The sequence below is a fragment of the Triturus cristatus genome, chromosome 1_1 (assembly GCF_964204655.1).
Source record: "Triturus cristatus chromosome 1_1, aTriCri1.1, whole genome shotgun sequence".
Taxonomy (NCBI): Eukaryota; Metazoa; Chordata; class Amphibia; order Caudata; family Salamandridae; genus Triturus; species Triturus cristatus.
The window spans coordinates 33,258,249-33,284,921 of record NC_140579.1 but is presented as its reverse complement, the minus strand read 5'-3'; the positions used below and the strand labels follow the sequence as shown (position 1 = coordinate 33,284,921).

General features: G+C 42.7%; 1 long non-coding RNA gene across 2 annotated transcripts in view; it reads right to left on the bottom strand.

Annotated features, from left to right (window-relative positions):
• Window positions 1–597: 597 nt before the first annotated feature.
• Window positions 598–26,673, bottom strand: part of LOC146869255 (uncharacterized) — a 53,617-nt gene continuing 27,541 nt past the window's right edge. Inside the window, exons 1-5 of one of the 2 annotated variants that reach the window (XR_014981362.1) lie at window positions 17,929–19,226; window positions 15,802–15,899; window positions 9,989–10,009; window positions 9,878–9,904; window positions 598–1,438 (exon numbers count right to left, since the gene is read on the bottom strand). This is a non-coding gene — a long non-coding RNA (uncharacterized LOC146869255). Of the gene's footprint in view, window positions 1,439–9,877; window positions 9,905–9,988; window positions 10,010–15,801; window positions 15,900–17,928; window positions 19,227–26,673 lie in introns of those variants that run through there. The other variant, XR_014981363.1, reaches the window with a different exon arrangement.

Below are 26,673 nucleotides of genomic sequence, written 5' to 3'. Positions count from 1 at the left end.
ACTCACTTCCTGTCTGCAAAAGATGATTTAGAGACATCACCATTGATGACGTTGTGTCTAAAAATATTGTTGTCATGCAAACACAAAATGGCCAGAATTTTTTAACATGGTTACTTCATACACCATCCATAAATTGTAAGTATGTCTATATACAGACGCTGTGTTGTACAGTCATATGAACTAGCCACTTGTAACACTATGACCACTTGTACATGAACATGGTGTAGCTATTACAACACGGAGGGATCAGATGTGTAGTGCGTACATCTGTGTAAGAGGCAAGCTGTATTTTACATACATATGTCAACATCGTACCCAGCAGAGACTCAATATTGCTAGATTCACATGCAGAGGTTGGCACAAAACTCCTGATTAGAATCCAAAACGTATGTATGTGTCAGACCACTATTGGCTACCAACAAAATCAAAGCAAAGGTGTTGCATGAACATGTACATCTAGTCAGACATGTAGCACAAACCTACCTGAATGTGCTAATATGATGCACTCAAACAGGAACCGGTGGTCACAGTCCATGTGCCCACCAACTCACACATACAACATATGAAATGAGGAATATCATAGAATATAGTCCAATGTATGTAAAGAAAGGTTTAATAAAAGAAGAAAAGGGTGACTAAAAATTACATTAAGTAACACACTATCATATCTTAACTAATATAAAATATAAACTAACTAATCTTACACTACCTAACTTAACTTAATTAACCTAAGCTAAACTATGATCACGCAGACAAGTAAACATCATCCTCCACCTCCCTTAACACATCAATGCACAATAGACATACACATACTTAACTATAATACCATACAAAAACATATATATTTTTTTTCAATTTTTTTTTTTTTAAATAAACTAGTAACACACATAACATTACCCCCCACCCCTAAAAGTTATTAAAAAAACCCTATGAAGAAAAATCTTACAACTAAATCTACATCTAAAAAACCTATCTAATCTAACTATGCCTACATATAAAAACAAATCTACAATCAGTAACAAAAGGATTATTAAAACTTAAAATATGTACAAGCACTATGTGTCAACAATATTTACATTTACCCCTATATGAGGGTAATTATATGTTCCAGTCTCTGCTGGACCGTGTCCAATTTCTTTGCCAAAGTATCTATTTTATTGTCCATTGAATTCAGTCTGGACATCAGTGTCTCCATTCCCTGGCCATCTATGGCCTGTCCGCCTGACGGTCCAGAGGCTGCTGGTGTGGGGCCAACTGAGGCAGAAGATGTTGCTGAGGCCACAGTAGTCAAAGGATGCTGCTGTGGCTGCATGCCATCCCTTGCGGCGGGGTTGGTGACCCATGTGTTTGCAGCCCGCTCCCTTGGCCACAGAGAGAATGTGTTGGTATCGGACCGTCCTTATGCGGAAAGCCCACTCTTCTCCTGCATTCATGTTATCTGTATGAAAAGGTGGACATGTGTCAGTTCACCAGAACATGCCGGACATAAATTCATAGGAAATGCATGCTGTCATGTGTAATGTAAACAACATTTGGGCAAATTATCTTTTACATTTGTTGCCCACACACACCAATACAGAAGTACTGATTTAGCTCGGCACATACTGTGCAGTCAACTGAATGTCATGGTTGCATGTTAATCATTGCCACACTTGACATAGAAACTAATTAATGATGAGCCATATGAATGTAAGAACCAGTCAACAGGCATCATGACATTTGATAATTTCCTCACAAAGATGACATCTGGCTAGCCTTGTATCAGTCATGGAGTCATGTGGACATTAATCTGCAATGGATGCTAGGTTCTGACAGTGTCACAGTTTGTCATGGAAGAAGAACTTCTTCCCTTGCATATTTACCACTAGCCCGTTCATTTCACACTCCAAAAGAGGAATCCACTGTAGTGGCAATTTCCATTTGGAACACAGAGATGTGCTTGCCATCTACACACCAAGGAGACTCATAATTGATTACAATACTAAAATTGGATGGCATGCATCATGCCACGTAGTACTAGCAGGGTGAAATTAACGTCAGCTTGGTTTTCACAGCATACATGCAATGAGCACTTAAATGTAGACAATAGTTTTAGTGTGTATTGTCTAATCTCCAACACACAAACAGATCTACCATAGCTTGCAGCTACTCAGTCATCAAGACATAGGATCAAGGATGCGTCACAGCATCATGACATAAGTCTTATGTTGTCATGAATGTGAATCTAAAATTTGAACACAGGATGTGCCACACTTGTGTGTTGACATACTTTCGTAGTGTCACCTACCGTGTGCACTAAAGCACGTCACAGCAATATCAACATCATCCCTTATCTGTCCCATGGGGAAAAAGGGACAATCAAGTAGTACAGTTCCAAGGATCACATCAGAAGGACCCATGCCTAGCTGTTGAAGTGTCTGGACGGCAGAAATGCTCACCGGCAGTCCATGCATGAATTGCAAACGCAACAATGCTGCCCAGGGTCATCATGGCTATCGGCCATCTCATTGATTGTTCCATACACATCCCATCATCTGTGGGACACCCATTGTAAGTCCTGTACCAACTTTAATTGTGAAAGTGGGTCTGTGATACGTCTAAACATGAGATGAGGCTGTCAGCGAAATAATCAGATAGGAGGCTGATTCCTGTCCCACAAACAAATGGCTCTGGACATCGAAATTCTAAACGCCACCATAGTCTAGAAATAATCCGTGTGGAATTCCATGAGGACGAACCGCGCATGGGCTGCCATCTGTTGTGCTACATGTAGGAAAAGTCTATGCATGGACACTACACCCGCAGTGGTACACATATATTGACATCATCCTGGAAACTGATTGGATTGTATAAGCCTTTTCACTACATTATGGAAGACATGCATACTTGACACATAGCTTTGCTCTTATTCTATGCATATGGTACATAGTGTCATCTATACTCCGTTGTAGGAATATTGTATACCTATCCAAGGTGGGTGGGGCTTCTAGCACAATGGAACCACATGAGAAATGTGATGAGCGACAGATTGAATGCCAACTACATGACTCACAGACATATTGATGTGCAGATCGCAAGGCATATCCACAGGACGTTCCCATACATTACTAATTGACCTTTTCATTGACCCAGCACAAGGATAACCGCAATCAAATACACAATATGCTATACACAGTACGCAAACACCCCATCCAACTTGTGGACACAATCCATACATCTTCTACGGATGTTGCCTTCCTGGGGGAGACATGTTTAAAGGCCTCCTCCATGCCCGATGTTGCCCTAGCCATTCTGGACGGCTACAAGATCACTGGCAGGGACCGCAACAACGGAGTAGGAGGTGGACTTGCCATCGTCATGGTCAACCACAACACCCTCTGGGGCTCACACATCAATGACCACACCCTCAGCACCGCCAAACTCAGGCACTTGAAGATCCACACATACCGCAACCCCATTCTCAGAGGAACCCTCGTCTACAGAACCCCTGGACCCTGGCCTCAATTCTGTGACACCATCGCCAATTTGTTCAGCACGCATGCCATGGCCTCCAACGACTACATCCTCCTGGTATACCTGAACCTCCACCTCAAGAACCACAAACACAACAACTCCGCCACCCTGGTAGTCAAACTCGGACTCAGTCAGCTTGTCAAAACGCCCACCCACTCCGCCAGAAGCACGCTTGACCCCAGATCCTCGGCTACCTCCCAGGTCACTTTCAGCCACCCACCAAACTGGACTGGCCATTGGTGCATCTACAACATCTTCAAGAAAAATCACCACACCACACCACATTCATCACATCACATGCTGCAGCCGGAACAAAGTCAACAATGAACAGCTTAACACCCTTGCTCAGAGCCCACACGCCAACCCAAACTACACCTCCGCCGGAGTCGCATCAGTCCCAGGGACCGGCGGGTATGAGGGCAGACGCGACTCCTGCGGCTCAGACGGAACCGCGGGGCTGGAACCACTCGAACCCTCGGCCGGGTCGCGCGACCGGCGAGGGGAGTCCGAAGAGCGATGCCGCCTCTTGGACTTCTTAGAATGTTTGAGTGCTTGGACTTACCCGAAGACCCAGACGAGCGATGACGATGGCTGCAGCTCTGCGACCGGTCCTTGGACCTCCTCCTGGACCGGGAGCGGCGCGGAGCCGAGTGCCGAAGCTCGAGAAGCTTACGGGACCGCTCCCGCCTAGCCTTCGACATCAAGGCCTGGCAATCCAGGCACGACTCCGCGTCGTGGTGGGCCCCCAAACAGTACAGGCACCGGCGATGGTGATCCGTCACTGACATCAAGCGATGACAGGCGTCACAGGCCTTGAAACCAGGCATGCTACCGGCACCAGAGTCGAGTCGATGAGCAAAAAGAGTCGAAAAAGTTAGTCAAAAAATGACTAGTGGTAAGCTCTTCCCGGATCGGCGCTTACTGGCGCGGAAAAAAGAAGAACTGACTCAGCACGCGAGGGCGGCGTCCAAGTACTCCGACGACGTCATTCCGGCGCACGGCGCCAACGACGGACGCAGAGCCGCAGAAGACGCCTAGCGACGCTCAAGGGGTATTGCTACAAAAATCTTTCCGGATCCAGCCTGGGGATATTCTAAGGTGAGGAATCTAACTAACGTGTTTCTTTCAGATAAGGCGCTCAGGGAGGGCTATTTTAAACCGTAACAGGAAGCACAGGTAAAGTTACTTAGAGAGTGAGGGTAAGAGAAAAAAGATTCTGGCTGAGCTCGGATGAGGTATAATTAGATAAGAAAATGTGGGAAGAACCAAATTGGGGAGGAGGAGGTAAAGTAGAACAGAGAGATTTTTTGGAGGAGAGGGGAGGGGGTAGTAGATGGAGGAGAGGGAAGAAAAGGGAAGAAAAGGGGGGTGTAGAGAGAGTGAAACAGGGTGAGAAATAAAAGAGGGAGTGGGGAGAGGTGAGGGATGGTAAAGGTAAAGGAGAATCAAGACAGGGGAAGCCGGGTGGAGGGTCAGAGGCTAGGATTATGGACCCCAAAACTTGCTGAGAAGGTGATGTTTGAGGCCTTTTTTTAATGCTGAGGTAGGAGGGGTCACATCGCAGATTCTTTGAGAGAGCATTCCAGATGTTAGGTGCATTTCCGGAGAAGGAGCGTGATTGTGTGGTTTTCCTTTTTGACAAGGGAGGGACGAGGAGGAGAGGATTACTGCTTCTCAGTGGTCTGGAGCAGCTCGCTATTTTGAGTTTGTTTGCGAGGTACAGCGGAGTAATGCATGCTGTCTTGTAGTAGGATCTACCTTCAATAGGGAGCAAGTTAAGATTCTTGAGGGCTGGGGAGATACGTTTGTAGTCAGTGATTATCTTGGCCTCTAAGTGGAGCACAGATCTGAGGGGGCTAGATGTACTTTAGGGGTTCCTGTGTGGATAGCGTTACCATAGTCAATTTTCGAGAGTACTAATGATTGGACAATCCATTGGAAATCTTCAGGTGGAATGAAGGGTTTGATTTTCTTCAAATGACGGAGAGTGAAGAAAGCACCTTTAGCTGAGGTTTTTATGTGGTCGCTAAGAGTTAGGTTTTTGTCAACGGTGATACCAAGTGTTTTCACTGAGTTGGATATGGAGAGCGAACAGTTGAGGGCATTATGGTCAGAGAACCAGGATTGGATGGGGAGCCTGTTTTTTGGAGAGAAGAGGATGACTTCAGTTTTTTTGGGGTTAAGTTTGAGATGATTGGAGTATAACCAGGATTGGATCTTGCTCAGTGTATTGTTAAGATGAAGTCTGGGACCTAATCTTATAGTAAAGTTGGGTGTCATCAGCATAGAGGTGATAATTGATTCCAGCTTGTTTCAAAATGAGGGTAAAGGGTTCCATAAAGAGGTTAAAGAGAGAGGGGGAGAGAATAAAGCCTTAGGGAGACAGGTGTAGGGTTTGAGAGGCATTCGTTTTTCATTTATTGTGTTCTGTGTTGGAGATACGAGGCGAACCATTTGAAGACAAGACTGTTAAGGCCAAAGCGAATCTTGAGCGATCTTAGTAGGGAATTGTGGTTGACAGTATCAAAGGCAGCAGAGAGGTTGAGGAGAAGAAGGCAGGACTGCCCATTGTCAAGGGAACAGTGGATGTCAATTATATTTAGCATGGCGGTTTCAGTGCTGCAGCCTTTTCTGAAGCCGGATTGCAAGGAGTCAATTAAATTGAAATTGTTAATGTGTTTATCCAATTGGAGCAAAGCACATTTTTCAAGGGCTTTGGAGAGAAGTGGGTGGTTAGAGATTGGGGCGGAGATTGTTTGGGTCATTAGGGTCTGCAGTGAGGTTTTTAGCAATAGGGGTGATTTAACAGAGTTGAAGGGAGTCAGGGACAGAACCTGTGGAAAGGGAGGTGATGATAGTAGTCCAGTTAGGGGCAATAATGTGATTTAGATCTTGGACAAGGTTAGAGGGGAGAGGGTCTTTGGTGTGTGAGGACGGCGTAAGTTTGGCAATGATATTGAAGACTTCGAGCTCAGACACAGGCTGGAAATTAAGCCAGGATGCATTGTTTTTCAGTTGTAAGAAGGGGAGCTAGATTCAGGAGGGGCGGTAACATGAAGGTGAGCAGAAGAGTCCGGAGGTAGAGTTAACAAGGGAGGAGCGTCTAAGGTAATGTCAGCGGCTGCTGGGGGATTGGATGAGACCCGAGTATGATGGAAGAACTGATCAATTTTGGCTATTTTGTCCGAGAAGAAGTTGGCTGAAGAGGTTTGATTTCAAACTATGTTAAACAGTTCTCAGGGTCTGTTTTTGGCATGATAGAGTTGTGTTCTGAGAAAGGTAGTATTTTCATTGAAAATGTGTTTCTTATATGTCGATCTAGCGGCTCGGAGGAGAGCTAGATGGAAGGGGGAGGGGTGTTGTCTCCATGTTTTTTCATCAGTCTAAGTGAGCATCTTTCATTGTTGAGATCCGAGTTGAACCACGATTGGAATGGAATGTTTCTTTGCTTTTTTAGTTTGGGAGGGGCTAAAAGGTCTACAACATCATTGATGGTCTTGTTGAAAAGCTTGGTGAGCTCACTGGCATCTTGGGAGAGAGGGTTGAGAAAAAGTTGCGCTTGGAGTTTAAACTCAAGTACACCAGGAGGGATTTGATTAATGTGTCTGGACCATTTCATAGGTTTACAATTTTTAGTGGTGGGGGAGCAGGGGAGTGGATTCGATCTTGAACAGAATGAGGTGATGGTCAGACCAGTCGATGGGGAGAATGGTGGAAAGGGAGGCCAAGTCAATGTTGGAAATGATGGCATCGAGAGTGGCCCCTTTGGTATGGGTGGGAGTGTGACAATGTTGAATAAGGTCATTAATCTCTGGAAGATTAATGAGGTGGCTGAACTTGGGATCAACAACATTGTTCCAGTGGATGTTAAACTCTCCTAAAAAGAGATTTTTCCAGTTGGACAGTGAGGATTGTGTAAAAAGATCTGAAAGTTCCTCAGCGAAGGGAAGAGGATCACCTGGAGGATGGTAGATGTTATGTAGACGAATTGGGGAAGAACCCAGTACAGTGAGTTTGACGCAAAGGTATTCGAAGGTTAAGTGGTCTGTGTTCTTAACACGAGTGAGTTGCAGTTCGTTTTTGTGGATTATAGCTAAACCACCCCCTATTCTGTCAGGTATGTCTTTCCTAAGGATAGAGCAACCAGGGGGGTGAGTTCGTCTAGGATGGCCGTCGAGTGGTCATTAAGCCTTATTTCTGTAAGGAAGGCAATGTCGATAGTTTCACTGAGGATGGTTTCCGATAATTCAGTCGCATGTCAGACAGCTGAGCGGCAGTTTACAAGCATGCAGGAGAGGGATTTAGTGTTGCCTTTGGTGGGAGAACAAGAGTGTACGGTGGCAAGTTGAGTTGGGGGTCTAGGGGAGATGGGAGAGGAGGGGATTCGGCTAGTTCCCAGAATCACAGGGATGCTGAAATAAGGTAGGGTATGATCAGTAATCAAGGGTTTAGGTAGGTCATATCATGAAATGTATGAACATCAGGACTCAGAGATGCATAAGATTATCATACCATGTGAAATCCTGCAGGAGTTGCTATTAAATATGCAGGCAAAAAAACTACTAAGAAATCTGCTTGTGAGTCCAAAAGTGAAAATAGTTTTTGACTTCCAGTGCAAGACTGAGGATGAAGTTCAGAAGCAGAAATTACAGGCAGCTGAATACAGTAAGGCAGCAGAATAGATGGTGGCCATGCATACAATTGAACACTGGACAGTTTTTCAACTCACTGAGGTGTCAAATGGGAAATGGTGGTGTTTAATCAAGTTTTCAGAGCATATCATTAGTCAGTGAGAACCACCTAAAAGGCTTGCCTCTCCAGGTAAGTTTAAGGTGCTGGAATTGTCAGGTAAACAATCTAGCAAGGCAGTGGAAGTTAACACTCACAAAAATGATTTTGGAGACATGTTCTAGACAGAAAACCCTGATCATTCAATTGCCATTATGTCGACTGTGGATGGATAGCCAATTCTTGCTATGTAAAAGAGCTCATCTTAAAAAAGACCAGGGGCCATATTACAGAGAGTGCCCCAGGGGCACATTGGGTGTTTGTGCCCGCTTTGCAAGCCCCCGGGGCACCTTAGTATTACAGAAGTGGCCCTAGACACTTGTGCGGCCCTTCTGTAATACCAATAGCCCTGCTGCACTTAAAGCACCCATGCTATCTGCACGGGGTGTTCCCTCATTTGCAAGGGGGCATATTACAGACACAGGCACAGAAGCAAAGAAGCTGTTAGGAGGCGCACTGACAGTGTACCCCCTGAGACCAGCCCTCTACAGTGGGTAAAGGGGGTCCTATTGACCCCCTAGCCATCCCCTTGCAGGATCAAGCAGTCACTGACTACACCCGCCTGCAAAGGGATCTCTAATCCCTCTTCAAAGTGCAGGCAGGTTGCAGCCTGCACAGTGAAACACGGAGTGGCTGCTTCAAAGCCGCTCTGTGATTCAGCATGAGTTTGTGGCTGCCCTAGGGGCAAAGTATTCTATGTAATAGAGCGCACTTACTCTGTTTGCGCCCGGAGCAAATATTTTAAGGTGCAACAGGAGAAAACAGGCAAAGTGCGCCCTAATACATAACATGGTCCCAGAAGACATTTCATGCCTGGAGTCCTCGGCTTGATGTCAGAAGTGCATGCGGTAACAGTCACGAAAGCAGTAACATATTGTACTGCTTGACACAGAACCTTTAGAACCATGGAAACACAGCTATTCTTGTTCAATGAGATATGGATATGCAACACTGATAAAGTTCAATACATGTTATGAAATTGTAATTTTACCTGATTTTAAACAATCCCTGCCCATTATTTCATGTATATCGACTGGAAGGCTAAAATGTTGATTGTATTTTCAACGACAGGTGAGTAATGCCACTGCACTGGGACTCCGGTTTAGCAGAGCCCTTCCCATGTCTTAGTATTAGCCCATGTTCTCAAGCACCTGTTAACCTCATTCCATGCTCTATGGTTCAATGCAGCTCCAGGGTATCAAAGTCTTTCCTGTAGTTTGGTACGGCCTTTGGTATAGCTCATCCCATGACCTTCCATGACGCCCCTGTTGTCTTAGTCCCTCCTTGTGACATTATGACCCTAACCTCGCCCATGATTCAGGATATCCCAATGTTGTCAAAGTCCTAGTCTCTGTAAAGGCTCTGTAGACTCGGTCTGCTCAGTAGAACCTCAGGGTGTCTTAGCTTTGGCATGTGGTTCAGTTTGACCCCAAGATATCACTGCACTTCCTGTGTGACCCCGGTGAATATAATCCCACAAGTGGCACAGTATAACCCAAATTCATAGTCTTAACCACTTACAGGAGGCCTAGAAAGACGGTGTGCAGTTCTATCAATGGGAATCAGGTTTACTCACTTGCGTAGGATTTCATGTATCTCCACTCTGAAAGTAAGGAAATGAAAATTAAACAATAAAACAATAAGAAAGGAGTTAAAAACAAAAATATATTATAATAAATTACCTTACCCAGTTCTACAGTAATGCTTCCTGTAATAAAAAAGAAATCTTGTCTTAGATGCCAAACAATTTTAGTCAATTCTTACCTGTATCCCTAGTGCTTTAACAGCCCGTCAATCTTTCTCACTTTACTCTCTCCAACCCACACAGACGCAACTCTTGAATGGTTATTATCTTAGTTGCAATATTCGATATAGCTTACAGTATGCAAAACTTCATTTCAAAGACTGAAGTGGGGATCCTGTCTGTATGCAAAGATTCTATGTCTGCACTTAGTAAAATACATCTCCAATGATCAAATGAGACCCAGGAAGATTTATCAAAGACAGTCACGCAGTAACAAGTTGGAGGTTGATATGCAATATTGTCAGCACAAGACCTGGAACAACCTCCACATCTGAACATCACACTTACTAATGGACATCAGGAACAGACTCTAGACTTGTCTCTTTGACTAGGCCCAGCAAACCAGCATCTGGACAACCTCACGGGTGGGAAGCTCTGCTCTAAAAATACCGACTGATTGATTAAAAGATGTTATGTTATAATATGTACAATCTCTCCCATACCCATAAGAGTTGTCTTGATTCTGAAAGGATATCTGAAGAGAACAAATGAGAGATAAGAGTTGGGGGACGAGGAGATTCTTCAGTTGCCTTTGCAAAGTCATTTGGTCAGTCACAGAATGAAGTTTGACAGGCAAGGAACTCCAGTGTTTAACAGCAAGGTCTGAGAAAGAGCGACAACCAATGCAATCAAAGAAGATTTTAGGATGTTGACATAGGCTAGAAGTACTGGAAAAAGGATCGGTAAAGTGGGGACGCTGCTGATGTTAATTAGATGCACTTGTCCATAGGCAACCAATGCATTGTTCAGATAGTGAGAAATAGAAGAACGAGTAAAAAAGCCAAGAAAGAGACCTTCTGCTGTATGTATTTTGAATCAGTTACAGACGCTGCTTAGGATAAGCCGGGAGACCAAGATTTAATAAATTACAACAGTCCAGGTGTGAGGGAATAAGCAGTGGAACTGTGCATTGGCTGCAGTTATGAAGTAAGAAGGGGGACGTTTTGTATAGAAAAAGATGAATAAGGAAATATGAAGTGACCTCACTGACCTGCTTCTTAATAAGTTAACAGTCATAAATGACTCCAGGCAGAAGCTAACACTGAGGGCCACCACATCAAGGTTCACACAAATCACAATCTCAATCTTCTCACTGCGGAGCTTCAACAAATTAGTACTCATCCGGTGGCACCACAGAAGTGTGGAAGTGAGACTGGGCCTAATTGATATTTTCATTGAACGACTTAAGGTTTTGTGGGTTGCGCATTCATGACCATCCAAAACATAGGATTAAGAACTCAGAGGAATTCTCAAACAAACTTTGGACTAAAGGAGGATTGGTGAGGGACGTCACTAGGCAAAGGATGAAGAGAGGAATGAAAGGGCCTGATGTACTCAGATTCCTATCAAGAAATTGTAAACTGATTTAAATAACGATTATTAGGAATCGACTAAGATCGATTCAGTAGAAGTGGGTGCAATTTGCACATCAACTTCACCAAAATGCATTGGTATTTTGTGAAACAACCTATGTATTAATAGGTTGGTTCACAAAATACCAATTTACACTGAATAGCAATTCGACCCACTTCATTAAAATATATAAGGTATGTCGCAAATTGAGACCCTCTATCATTGATTAGAGTCACAGGAATGGTGGCCTGCTAGAGTCAGCTGACCATCATGGGCCATATGTAGAAAGTATTTTTTGAAGTTACAAGCAGACGAATTCGCAAGCAGGCTTTTTAACTGTACAAACGCCAAATTGCAATTTGGTAACTTGTTAGAGCATCTCTTCCAAATTCTGAATCGTAGTGGTATGTATTAATGTTTTGCTACCGAAATGCGGTCATAAAACATTATTTTACAGACTCCTCAAAGGAGGTAGTAACCCATTCACAAATAATAAATTCCCACCAAAAGAAAAAATACATTTTTTATTATGCTATAATTATTAAAAGAGATGCACAGAATTAATTACAAAGAATTTAATTATATTTTAACACATTATATTAATGTTTAAATTAAAAAATAAGTGCTACTTTTAAATTTTTATTAATATTAAATTTATTGATATTTTAAACTATTTTAAAATATAATTTAACATTTCCTATTGGATTTTATTTAATGTTCCTACCACCATTATTGTTTATATGGGGATGTTGTACTACCAGTAGTTGGCCATGTGTAGTGCTGGATTTACTACTATTTTGTAGTAGTACTAGTGAAGTGCAGTTTATGAATAGCATTTTGCAGTGAGTTTGTCATAATATTTTACTACTGCAAAAATTCTACAACAGGCAGTCTGTTAATCTGACCCATCAGGTTTCCTTTTGGCATACTCAGAAAATTGCTTGTTTGTCCCTAAACCGTCATTGATGGATTAACTTAGGTAGCAAGTAACGTCATCATATCATGACCGATGTCATCTTGAAAACATTGCTCAAGAAAATGAGCTTGGTTTCAACCAATGACCTTTATAACAGTATGTGAAGCTCACAGAAATTCATGCATAGAGCATTGTTTCTATACCCATCACAAAAACCATTGAGAATTAGCAAACAATTAGCAAAAATCATCTACTGCTGCTGCTCCATATCATCTCAGGTAAGAAGATAATTTGACAAGCATTATGAATGTTGAAAAAATATATAATGAAGCTTTTTTGATAGGAAATTGTGATGTGTAAGATGAGTTCACTTCCTATAAGTAGGAAAAGGAATTAACATTTCAAAACAGTTACATGTTGTCCTCTATTTGGCTTTGTGCATTACAACAGGTTTATTCATGGTATACCACATTCCAACCAGAATGTGACGGTGATTTCAAAACATTATAAGCCATGGGTTTTGCATACCTTAAACTAAATACTTTTTGAAAATGTATGTGGTGTAAAATGGAACTTAATTTAACTTAACTCTTTCATGGAAATGGGACTTGTTTTTTTAAATTTAACAATACTATTATAAAAAAGTTAGGCAACATAAGTAGGCAATTTCCCATAATGATTGTAGCTGGAATTAACACTGTCACATACTGGAAGGACCAAATTGATATCCTTTCTGTCAAATGATGAAATATTCTACATCCGTTTAGAAAGGAAATTAGTGGACAATTTTGAAAGAATTTAAAAGATTTAAGACATAAGTATCCATCCATTAATTGTAATCTGAAAACACATAAAATAATGAGACATTACCATTGTTGTAGTATGAGTTCATATCAATATGTTAAATAGTTATATTTTATTATATTTCTTATTGCGTAGAGTCTCCCTGATTCTTCACACAACTTTCAACCATGCTATTTTACATTTGTCTGTAATTTCTGGTTTGAGAATTGGTTAGGAGTAGTTCACTTCATAAACTATTGCATTACTAAAAAGTAGGATTTTATGCCATTTAAAATGTGTGGATACAAAACAGTTAACAAAAACGATGTTTGCAAAAGTCATAAGACTTCATATTCATATAAAAATCAGTTTCAAACGAATTTTAATATAGTCAGAATTATATAATCTTCAGCCTCCTAAAGTACGGTGTGGGGAAAAACTGATTACTCACAATGCATCAATTCCATCAGCAACAAGAGGAGGATGGGTCATGGGGGCTGCCTAGGCTGTAAAATTGTCATAATAATCAGCAGGGATCCCTTCTGTTGCGCCATCTCCTTTTCAACAGCATGTAACACCTGTCCTTCAAACTCCACATAACAGACAACTTTACCATGAGTGGCACCCTCATCTTAAGACCACCATATCTCCGCACCAACTTTGCAAACACCATCACAGACTTTGTCGGATCACTCATCCCCGACGATAGCAACGTCCTCCTTCTTGGAGACCTGAACTTTTACCTGGAATCCCTCGCTGACCCAAATGCTAATGCCTTACCCGATGATCTAGGAAACCTTGGACTCACCCAGTGAGTAAAAGGACCCACACACTCCACTGGAAACCTTCTGGCCCCGATATTCACCACATTCAACAACATTTCTGTTGATAAGCTAATGGCTATAACCTGAACTCACCACGCTCTCATTAAATTCACCACTCCTGGCTCACACCATCACAGAGCCACTACAACAAGGCCAGCACAGAGACTGAAACAGCATTACAGAGGAAGACTGGATGACCAAACTCCAAGAGCTTCAGACTGAACACAACAGCCTACCTAGTGCCATCACTACCTTCAACAAATGGATTACCACCTGCACTGACACCGTAGCTCCCCTCAAGCTCAGCAAAGTCACAAGGATCCAGACCACAAGCTAGTTGGTACACAGAAGGATTAAGGATGATAAAGCACCACTGCAAACAACTTGACTGCAGGTGGAGATTGAGCCAAGGCAATGTGGACTCAATCACCCTCAAATCTACCCTGAGAAGCTACTGCCAGTAGATATGGGCGACCAAATTTGTAGTGCTTTGAAAACTGCATCAACGCCAGCTCCAACAGCAGCAATCTTCGCTATTGTGAAATATTTCACCTCACCAGCAGCCACCTCTAACAGCAACCCCCTTACAGGACCAATGCAACAGGCTCTCACAATTTTTCTGCTGCAAGATAACCAGCATGTACAACCTCTAACCGACCTATCGCATCACATCTCCCGATCATGCTGAAGAACACCACGATGGCCACATGGCCTGTCATCAACATGGACAAAACAGCCATGCAGTCCATCTGCTTTAGAACCCTATTGGACCCTTGCCTCAACCACAACTTCACTCAAGGACTACATCCCATCACAAACAACTCTCACCCTGATACAGAATGACTCCCACAACACTAGTTAATTACAGGCCCATTTCCATGTTATCGTACTCAGCCAAAATCCTGGAGAAAATCTGCAACAAATGTCCCACCAACCAACTCAATGACCACCAACTCCTCAAGTCACTGACTTCAGGTCAAACCACAGCATAGAAACAGATCTCCTTGCCACTAAAGAGGCTTGCGCACGATCCAGGACAGAGAAGACACAGCTTTCGATACAGTATCCTACCCCCTTACTCATCAGATACCCACAACCTTCTCTGTAGAGTAGTACAAGGTTCCTCATTCAGCCCGACTCTCTTCAACACTTACATGACCACACTCACAAGCATCATCTGTTCCCGTGCCATCAACGTTCTCTCCTAGGCTTACAACACTCAACATACTCTCCCTGTCGAACAACACTCAGATCAAGTTTGCCGCCTGCATGATCAAGATTGCAGACTGGATGAAAAACAACTGTCTCAAACCCAACACCGCCAAGACAGAAGTTGTGATCTTCAGAAATAACTCATCATCTTGGTAGTCTACCAGGTGGTCAGCTGAATTGGGATCCACTTCCACCCCCGCATTAAGAACCTCAGCATTGTCATCGACAACGCCCTCAATATGACCACCCAAATCAATGTGATCACCGCCTCCTGCTTCCACACCCTGAAGAGGCTTATGAAAGTCTTCCAATGGCAGGCTGCCAGCACCTGAAAATCAATCACTTACGCCCTAGTCACAAGAAAGCTGGCCTACAGGAATGCCCGCCATGCCTGGATCAGCAAACAACTCACCAGATAAATCCAAATTATCCAGAAGTCTGCAGCCATAATCACACTAAACCTTCCAAGCCCCACATATCTCGCACTGCATTCCAGGGAGCTCTACTGGCTTCCAGTGCACAAATCAGCCCTGGCCATGCACCCAATCCTGCAACTTAAATAATTCCCACTTAGATATGACTTGTCTCGATGTTAGACATTTATTTACCTATTAATTTCAGCCGCTTATCCTGCGATGAGGCATATTGGACAATGCTGTGAGAAGTCTGCTCCTGCTGAGGATTCTGAGTCTTCACTTTATCACACCTGTTGATTAGGAACAATATTGTAAGTGACCCTAACCTCCACATGACTCACTCTCAAAGTATACTTTTATCTAGGATGTAGGACACTGCAGGATCTAAATGCACCTATATGTGCATTCTAGGGTGTGACATCCAGACAATACTAATCATTCATTCTCCCCATAGCCTTGTAAGGAAACACAAGGCTGTAAATTGGATACATCTCTGGTGCACTCCTGCCCACCACAACCTGGTATTCTGAGACTGAAGCAATATAATACGTTGAACATATCCAGTGGTCATACATACATGGATTTTTCTCAAGATGAAAATACTAACCAAATGTCAGGCAGATGGCACAGCTATCTACACAGTGCCAAGACCTTCATTCTTTTTACTCTTCCCAAATCAGAAGACAAGAGCCAGGAGAGTTCTGTCCATCTACTTGCAAAACAGTCTAAAAGCCCATCGGGGTTCTCATGGGATGTCCCTGTCTGATGAAGTTCACCACCTGTGGAAATATGGAGCACTTTAGAAGCTGTGGATAAGCTACCTTACCAGGGGTGTAATGGTAAAGGAAGTACCCTACCTCTGTTTCGACAGTGTTAGTGTCAGAGAGGTAAGAGTCATTCAGTGATGAATGACTGCAAGGCACATACTACAGGAAACATCGCCTGTAGATAATTGAGAAATAAAAGACTTTATACAGGTGAGAATCAAGCAGGAGACACTAGTAAGAGAAACCAGGCCAGGTGTCACAACATTGTGTGTCCATATTAGATCCTCATGCAGTAGTTGCACTGGGGAATGCTCATTTCATAGTGACTGACTACCAGGATCCCATCGCTTATACAGACGCAGGTCTAATACTGCCAGCATTGAGCTTGTGCCCCATCCTGAAAGAGACCAGAGCGGCAAAGGAAAGATGTACAGTGAAAATTACTATCCAGAGAGGGATTGCCATTAATAAGGATCTCTTAGAACCCAAACCTATGTCCTTCTCCAGGCAACGATTCATGAGAGGCATGAGAGATCTCCAACGATGGTAGAATACGAATCTGTGCTACGGGTTTAGATAGAGGAGTGGAGGATCTCTCAGGAATTAGGATCTACATACAGTCTTCATGTTATAAAAATGTAAGACTAAGAAAGCTCCCAGCAGTCAAGATGGGGCAGGGATCTGCACAAGAACTCATTAGCTATTTGGAATGGAATAAAGTTGAGACACTTGCCAACACCAGGTATAAATTTGGAGGCTGCCTCAGTCCTGGGCAGGTGGTTGTGGAAGTGAAATCCTTTTAAATGTAAGGTTTTCATAGTGGATACATTCCAGCATTTCTTCACTGGGATCAGTGATGGCAGAAAGCAATCTTTGCGGACTTTGCTGCTTACCCCATTTCTGAAAAAGGCTGGGTTAATCATCATTAAGCACTAAGACTACTTTTCCTACACTTGGAGTATTTACAACATGTTCTCTCTCTTGTCATTTTGGTCTAGATAGGATTAACCAGATGCATCTACAGGGGCTTTCTGGCACTTGAAAAAGAAACTGAGCCGCTACAAAATGCTGCTGCCCATGTCCTCACTTCAACCACACTGTGGGGACTCAGTTTACCAACACTCAGTTACACTGGCACCCTGTGGAAAAGTGTACAACATGTAACATCATGCATCATTTACAGGATAAGTGGACACCCTTACTGCTTTCACATATGACTAACCTGGTCACAGGTGTTTGATATTGTTGTTTGTGAACGTCAGGCTGCTACGTGATTCACCAGACACCTTATCTTAGAAGCACACTGTAAGCAAATCATTATTGTTGCTCAAATCATGCTTAGTTCAGCGACCTTCTTAAAACAAGACTACTTAACCTGCCATTTAAAATTCATACACAAGTTAACACTATTGTAATGTAGCAATACCACGAAAATACTACTTTTAGTGAATGTTATGAGTTATAAAAAAACTTGTACCATAATCTAAGTGAAAATAAGAATTCATGTAATTGACAAAATTGAGACTTGGTTGTCCATGGGAAAAGAACATACCTGCTCAAGATGATCTGCACATCCTAGAGAGAAAGTAAATAGATAAATATTTATAACACATGATTTTACTCATGGATTTCTTTAGCATCAGACACTAAGGTGCATCTGACGTTGGCGATTTTTCTGAATTATACATTGGTCCATATTGAGCCACTCTGCAGCCTGGGATTCAACACTGAAGGTGTTTGTTATGCCAGGTAATTAATAACTAATGAAGCACATTACATACTGAATTATGACATCTTGCTGCTAAGCTTACAAGGGAAGCAAAAACCAGCTTCCTTCAGCTATTTCGTGGAGTCTAAATGATAACCAGTGCTTCTAATTGCTCAGGAATGAGACATCAGAGTCAAGAATCCATATATTGATGAAGCGTACCCTAGCATGCTCTTTTATATCTGGGCGCCTTCCGTAATACCTTACCTGGTTGTATAACTGCGATGGATAAACCACCTCAGTAAAACCTAGCAAAATCAAAAAATGTCTAAATCGTTTGGAACATGGATCTGAAATCCTAAATCTTTCTGGAACTTCTCCAGAATCTTGCACAAGTTATGGACTCTTTAAACCCTCTAAAGCACAAATGTAGTCAACATACCAACATGAGACAGAGAACCCAGTGGACTGTAACCCACATAACCCATTGAACATCACATGAGGAAGGTATATATTTAGCAACAATAAGTCTCGAGTTACTCACAGAAGTCGCTGTTATTTATTGGCTTCAAACCACCTTTCACCATGAATAGACACACTCAAGAATTTACAACAGGAATATACTTTGATGATGTTAATAAAAGGTGTGCATATAATATGACTAGTGTTTACTACAAAGACAAAAGTTAGTTACAATATTTGCAAACAAACCAGTATGACATATTGCAACATAATAACAGTAACTTTTCTACCCCTCCCTTCCTTTCTCTAACTAAGTTAATATTACCACCAGAAGGAAGGGAGCCAATAAGAGTTTCTGAGATGGCCTTGTTCTCACCCGCATACCTGAATGGAACAGCAGAAGTACTGTTTCATAGGAAGACAGCTGTGAGTTATTCCTCTGCGCTCACCAGCAATGCTGTTCCAGGGCAGCCGGTTAGGCCTTTTGGAGGCTCTATGTGCTTTCCTTTAGCCTTCAGACAGCAAATGGTTAGTGCTTACTTTGTACAATAAGTGCCAGAGCTCCAGTCAGGAGGCCAGCAGCTACCTCCACCCATTGCCACTGCCAGCGTCGCCAATGGCAGCACCAACACAAGTACCAACCATCATACTGCCACAAGTGTGACCATTCAGACTACTCCAGGCCTCCAAAGCCATAGAGATTGCTTGGGCAGCAGGTATTAGTTATTTTTTAATGTATCCTTGTTAGAAATGGGGTGTCTGGTTGGCTAAGCCAAGCCATGCAGAACCCACCACTCTAGTCAGCATTAGGATATCCAATGCTCACCCTCTGGCAGCTTGGTGCCGAGTAGGCAGGCATATCAAGCAAGGCAATGTATAAAGTATTTGTGCAACACACACGCACACTCAGTAACACACTAAATACACCACAAAAAGACTCCACAGAAAACTAGATTAGTATATTCTGAACCAATTAAGACTAAAACGACCAAAGTCACATGCATACTTTTGAAGCTCTGCATATATAAAACTAGCAGATAATCACATCATTGGAAGAGCCCTTGTGCTCCTCTTCTGATGGTTACAGTCTTGATAGGGAGTAAGGATCTAAGCAGTAAAACAATAATCAAGTAGTGCCTTAACACTTAGTGACGGATAAGCTTGTGGCCAGCCATTCGAGACCGGGGTTCCAAAGTAAGCCCAGCAGTCCGTAGTTCACAAAACCTTTTGTGCTGCCATCAGCCTCTCCTTTCTGAAATGTAAGGGAGGGGGCGTGAGCCATATTGGGCTGCCTGCGAGCTGCGCCTCTGTGGTGAAGTCAGCAGCTGCAGTGACCTCCTTCAGGCGGGCCAGACTCGGCGGGCTCAGTCGGCACACAGCGCAGACATGTGCGGATGTTGAATACAGCAGCACCCAGGGTAATCCTCGTTGAGATACAACATTCTCAGTCGGCACACAATGTAGACATGTGCGGGTGTAAAATACAGTGGCAAGCACAGCAATCCCCATTGAGATACGTCGTTCACAGTCAGCATACATCGCAGTCACGTGCGGGTGTAAAATACCGCAGCAAACACAGTAGTCTTCATTGGAAAGGCAGACACGGCAGCCCAGAAGATGCAATGGAAGTCTTTTATGGCCCGAGACTTCTAGGAACAGGGGGCAAGTCAACATGCCCTTGGATAACACTCTTAGTTCCACACAGTGCAAGAGTAACAGGCCGCAGGCCAGCACAGCAAGGCAGGCCGCAAAGTGGCAGTCCTGCCTGCAGCTCAACAAGTAGCAGGTCAACACAGTAGAGCAGTTAGTAGAATGGCAGGCCCTCTTGGCAGCAAATCAATTCCTTGTGACAATGGGCAGATATGTCCAAAAAGTGTCTGATTAGATGGGTCAGAGACCCAGTACTTCTACCCAAAAGTACCTTTGATGTGGGGGTGACTTCAAAACAACTCTCTGAAGTGCAGACGTCTCCTTTCAGCCCAGTCCTGTCTGCCATCATGGCTATGGGGGGAGGTGGGGGTGAATCAGCCCTTTGAGGGAAGGCAGTGTTATCTTCTCGCCTTCCTCCTGCCCAAGATGACCCATCAGTATGCAGATGAATGAAGATGCTGTTGAATGTCCTGTGTTGTGGCTAACTGGAGGGAATGCACAAAACCAGCCTCACCAGTAAGTACGATTTATCAATACCATTTACAACTTATGCAACATCAAAAAGCTACTATTCTCTGATCATGAATTACATCTTAAAGGATTATTAAGGAATAACCAATGCAACCCTATGAGAGGGGTAGGCCTCACAGTAGTGAAAAACGAAATAGGCGGTTTGTCACTTACAGGGCATGCAAAACATAAAGGTGCATGGCCTACCTTTTACTTACATAGCACCCTGCCCTTAGGGCTACCTAGGGCCTACCTTAGGGATGACTTATATGTAATAAAAGGGGAGTTTAAGGCTTGACAATTAGATTTTAAATGCCATGTCAAAGTAGCAGTAAACTGCACATACAGGTCCTGCAATGTCAGGCCTGAAACAGGTTTGAAAGGCTATTTGTGTGCGTGGCACAATTAGTGCTGCAAGCCTACTAGTAGATTTAACTAACTGGCCCTGGGTATGTGGGGTACCACTTCACAAGGGACTTACATGTAAATTAAATAGGTCAATCAGGTATACACCAATCGCGTTTCAATCACACAGGCAACTGATTAAACAAGGGTTTCTTGGAACTTTATCCAGTTCCCTCTTCATAACAGGATGTCAAGTGTACTCGGCTTGCTTCTGATGGAGTATCCAAAGATTTTGGAGTAGACTCCTCACTCACTTATCGTGACATGCTTTATCATTGGCGCTTAACCACACCCTGGTAAGATGATACTACCAAGGTGGAATTAACCCTAGCGGGAAATAGGAGTTATTAGATAAAGCAAAACTGGATATGCAGGGACCCAGAAGAGTGATATGTTAAAAGTTCCTTGCGGTATACCCAAAGTTTTATAGAGTAGATACCTGGGGTATAAATATATATAACCATGAATATTGAGGGTTCTATTGAAAAACAATTGTTCAATTGTACCCTTGTTTTACTGCCAACATGTTTTGGCCCGCGCCATTAGCCCAACCGGGTCTTGGGCCTTCATCGGGGCTGTCTCGTCAATGTCCCTGCCTGTCTTATTGCACGCACTCCATGCAAACGTGTGAGGCCTAATGCTCTCACCTGTCTTTCCATCTTGTTTTCTTTTTCCAGAGGGTTTTCCTCTAGGGTGTCTCTTCAAGGGCCATGCGTTCTGTGCGGGATGGTGCCGTCTTGTAGTCACACATTCATCAAAGAGCAGGCACCTCAGAAATACCTCAGTCCTGCTGCTATGTCTGCCGCCGGTGACCGCAATGTCAAAACATTGTTTAATCAGTTGCCTGTGTGATTGAAATGTTCGGTAGTGGGAGAGTGCAACTGATTTCACTTTCTCTTGCTCTCCATAGTGGTACCTGTGTACAAAAAAGGAAACAAGGAAGACCCGGCCTGTTATAGGCCCATTTCTTTAATTGACGCCACGGTTAAGGTACTGGGGAGGGTCATTTTAGTGCGCCTTGAGACCTGGGCAGATTCATCTGGGCTAATGTCGCAAACTCAATATGGTTTTAGAAGAGGCATGGGGGCAAATGAACACTGCCTCAATTTGGCATTGATCATGGGCAAGTACATGAAGGCAAGGAAGGGGTCAATCCACCTTGCCTTCATGGACTTGTCCAGTGCTTCTGACACGGTCAACAGGGGGAAACTGTGGTCTATGATCGGGGAAGTGGGTTTTAAGGAACCACTCGTCACTCTCCTGCATAGGTTGCACGCATCCAATATGGTAGCCATACAATTTGGCCCTGGGGAGAGAGGACCGGGCCCATTGTTTCTACAGAGGGAGTTCGTCAGGGATGCATTTTGGCCCCCTTTCTCTTCCTCTTGTACACAAATGGCCTAGAATCAGCCCTAATAGATCAGGAATTAGACTTCCCAAGAATTGAAGGCAAACCGGTCCCTTTGCTGTCATATGCGGACGACGCGGTTTTAATGTCTCTAACTGCAAATAGTTTACAGAAGTCCCTGAACGTTTTTACTGATGTTATATTAGCTTTGGACCTAAAAGTTAATTTTACTAAACCCTACATTATGGTCTGTGGCCCAAGTCAAACTAAATCAAGAAAATGTAATGTAAAGGGCAAGATAATTGACAAGGTCTCCAATTTTACTTACTTGGGGATTGTTTTTAAAAATAAGCTGAACTGGGACCATCTTATTACATCAAGGGTGCAGAACACTAGCCGTGCAGTGGAAGGTCTTTTCCGCTTCGCATGTAAGTTGGGCCACAAGCCGGTAGCGGAATTAATTACTTTATACAAATCAAAATGCTTGTCTGTCGCTACCTATGGGGCAGGAGTATGGGGATATCACAAAAGCACACAATTACAAACGCTAGGAAACAAGTTTATAAAAAGATTGTTGATGATCCCAAAAAGTGCCTCCACGGCGTTTTGCCACTCTGAGGTAGGGATGGATTTTATTGCGGATCAAATTAACATCGCCCTACTGATCCTAAAGTCTGGCTATCGGAAGAGCTAACAAGGAAAATTATCAAAGATTGTATGACTCTGGATAATGCCGAGGCTATTCCATGGCTCAACTATGTGAAAGGAAAATTCAATAAAATAGGCCTAGGGCATTATTATGATCCTGTCAGCATTGAATTAAACATGAAATTGATCAGATCAGAAAAGATGCATATTTTGTTGAGTTGGACAATTGGCGGCGGCAATCAGGGCTGCAACCTCATTTCGAACGGTCCCTTTTATATCAACCTTGCACGTAATTTGTTTCTGTAAATTTTACTCGATGGAAAGATCAAGATGGATCAAGCCATTTTTAAAAAAACATGGTTCATGGAGACATTGTCGCTCCGCTTTATTGTTTTTAGTTTCTTTACAGGATGAATATTGTGTGTCAATAATGCTGGGCTTTTTAAAAAGTATTTTAAGGAAAAGGAAAAGTTTAATCAATTTTTAGGTAATTTATGTATGTCCTGTTTAACAAAATTTTTACTGCGGTTTACTTTTTGTCCATGTATGAACATGTTGCTTTTATGATTTCATGAATATTGAATTCGAATAAAGTATTAACTAACTAACTAACTTATATCAACTATTTTATTTGTCTTTTACCACAAATGTACAGTTCCAATTCCTTTTGACTAGGTTTCGGCTTTGCACGTTGCACTTTTTAGTGGCCTTTCCCAAACAGGCTGGATGGTGCAATAACCCTACCCCTTTTGTCCTTGCAATAATTCAGCACAACAAAGCACCTTGCACTTTATTCTATTTTGTACACTTTACAAGGAGCCAAGGGCACGATTCCTTATTCCAGTTTTAAGAGAAACTCGCCCCATAACCATCAGGAGGGTTTTAACCTCTTACGCTCCTTGTCTACAGAAGCTGTCTGTACTGCAGTACTACATTTTATTAGAATTGCATTTTTAATAAGGAAACGGTATGAACTGTAAATGAAATTGGTGCTTTCCTTTTAGAACCTTGAATTTTAACTTGACATGTACATTTTATTAATTTTGTTTGTATGTTATACTTTTCCAGGGATGGCATAATACTGACATACTCGTGCATAGGCGTACTCACCGCTGCCACTACATTATCCAGAGTTCTATGGGGCTATTTGCTGGTATGACGAGCAGTGTGCAACCTATTTCGTATTTGCCTTTAAGCTCTCTCGAGCGACTTGGGCTGACGAGCCTTGGTTCCGCACCTGCGCGCCGTGAGAGGTACTTTACCTTTGATATTTTGGCAGTCTACTTTTATGGTCCATTTGAACCGAATAAAGTTATTTGATGATAATGATTACACATACACCAATCATGAGCATGTTTAGGGAAGAAGCACATGCACTTTAGCACTGTTTAGCAGTGGTAAAGTGCTCAGAGTCCTAAGGCCAACAAAAAGAAACAGCAAAAACGTGGAGATCCAAAGCAAAAAGGTGGGAGGAGCCACCCTAAGGCTGACCGGTCTAACAATACTGAATTGATAACAATTACTGTTCTGCTCATCTCTAAATTATACAAACAGTGCCACCATGGGGTACCGGCTCAAACGAAGCACTGGTAAAGTTGTTTACAGCTTTCGTCTGCGCGGCCCTAACCTTATACTATCCTGCAAGCAAAGATTCCACTCTCCTCTAATAATGAAATAATACTGCTTACATACGCCACTTAAACTGTGATGAGTATTATTCAAATAAACAGTCAATATAGGGGACCCACTTCTTTTTCACCTATGTATGTTCCAGTGAAAATAAATAGAATACTAAGATATCAGATTATACCGAAACAAACAATAAACAGTGCATTTGTGCATTTGCAGTTTCAATGCATACACTTGAATAAAGGAATATATAAAAATGCAAAAGGGGACACCTACATGGAGAATATGAAGATCATATCAGCTCCATACATCGAGTGCTCCCAAAAAGCAATTCCTGACTTTTAAATATGCTAAGAATCACAACCTATTTAGCAACAATACTTTGGGCAAAGCAATATTTACTAACTAAACACAATTGGTCAATGAAAATTTCAAAGAGGAGCACAGACTCTGAAAGAGCTTATGTACAATGCTAATGGTAGAAGAGCTCAATACAAAAACTGATCAAATAATGTAACTTCATTAAACATGGATAATAGAGGTCTTAAGAAATAGTGCTATCTTCATACAAAGCTGGCACACGGGCGGTGGAGTGGATTACAGTCAAGCAGTTGTCAGTGAAATGATTTTGATCATTGAGAAATACGAAGGGCACCTTCTCCCCATTTTGTGGAACAATCTAGTGTATTTTTCTGGTCTCAAAGGACCCTCCTACCTCTGCAAAGAACATTTGCATTCATCGTCCATCTGTGCTGCCATAGGGGCTCCAAAATCCTCGCGACCCTCGAGCTCAGATGAGCATTGACCGAGGCAACTATGGTTCTGATGGACAACAATCCTCCGGTGGATGTGGACCAAGCTTCCACTTGACAGCCTGTTCTCCAGATCAGCAGACATTACTGCTTGTAATGGAGTATCTGAGTTCTTGTACCATTGAGACAGGCAGCGCTCAGTAACCTCTTTTGGTGGCATGTGGTATCTTTTATTGTAACAGATTAGACAGCAATTCTAAAGTGCACAAAGAGCCACAGGCTTCATGCTGCTTTAGATCTATAGCAGGATTGAGGTGACTGCTGTGTGCTCTGGGACAATTACTTGCCATTTAACCAAAATATCTTACATTTTCTTAAATATAAGAAGATCAGATTCCCTTCTAAGGGTGTTTGGCAGGAGAATCCATGACTTGGCTAGCAGAAAAAGGACCACACCCAATTCAGAAATTTGAGATCCAGTTTTGGGATCTTGGAATAAAAGTAGGAATGGAGCCAAGCTAATTGTGTGGTGGTGGCGGTATTTACTCAAACATTTGTTCTAGTAGCTTAGAAAGCCCAAAGGACATAGCATAGAGATTGGTCATTGACTAATGGACAGGGAGACAATATGGACTTAAAATCATGATCAGATGATTTCTATTTGGACAGCATGAGGGAGCCTACATCCTGGACCTTCTGAAGCAGCTGTAAGGTTCAAAACATTAGGGTTTACATACTTGATATGGAAGGTGTTGCCAGGAATGCCAGGAATGAAAAGACATTTCATTAATTTTTTAAGGATAAAAAAGTGCTATTGGGTGAGAATCTGTGCTGAAATGTATAGGCTGACAAATGCTTGATGCCCAACCCCCACAGCTACGGGATCAGCTAACAATGGGAAAACTTTCATTAATGGATATTGACTTAGTATAGAAAAATGAGAATTGGAGACAACTTTCATTTTAAAAATGTGGAGTATGACCACAGATTAGATGAAACAGATGTTTCACTCCTAGCTTGCTGCGTCATTAGAAAGTGCAGGGATACGTCGCATTTACAATAATACTTTGCATTCCTCTGCTTCCCTCTGTGCTGGCACACAATTGGCTTCCTAGCGCCAATTCTGTGACCCTTGCGCCATTGTAGGGATGATTGTTTTTTAGCAGGAACAAACACCTTCCTGCA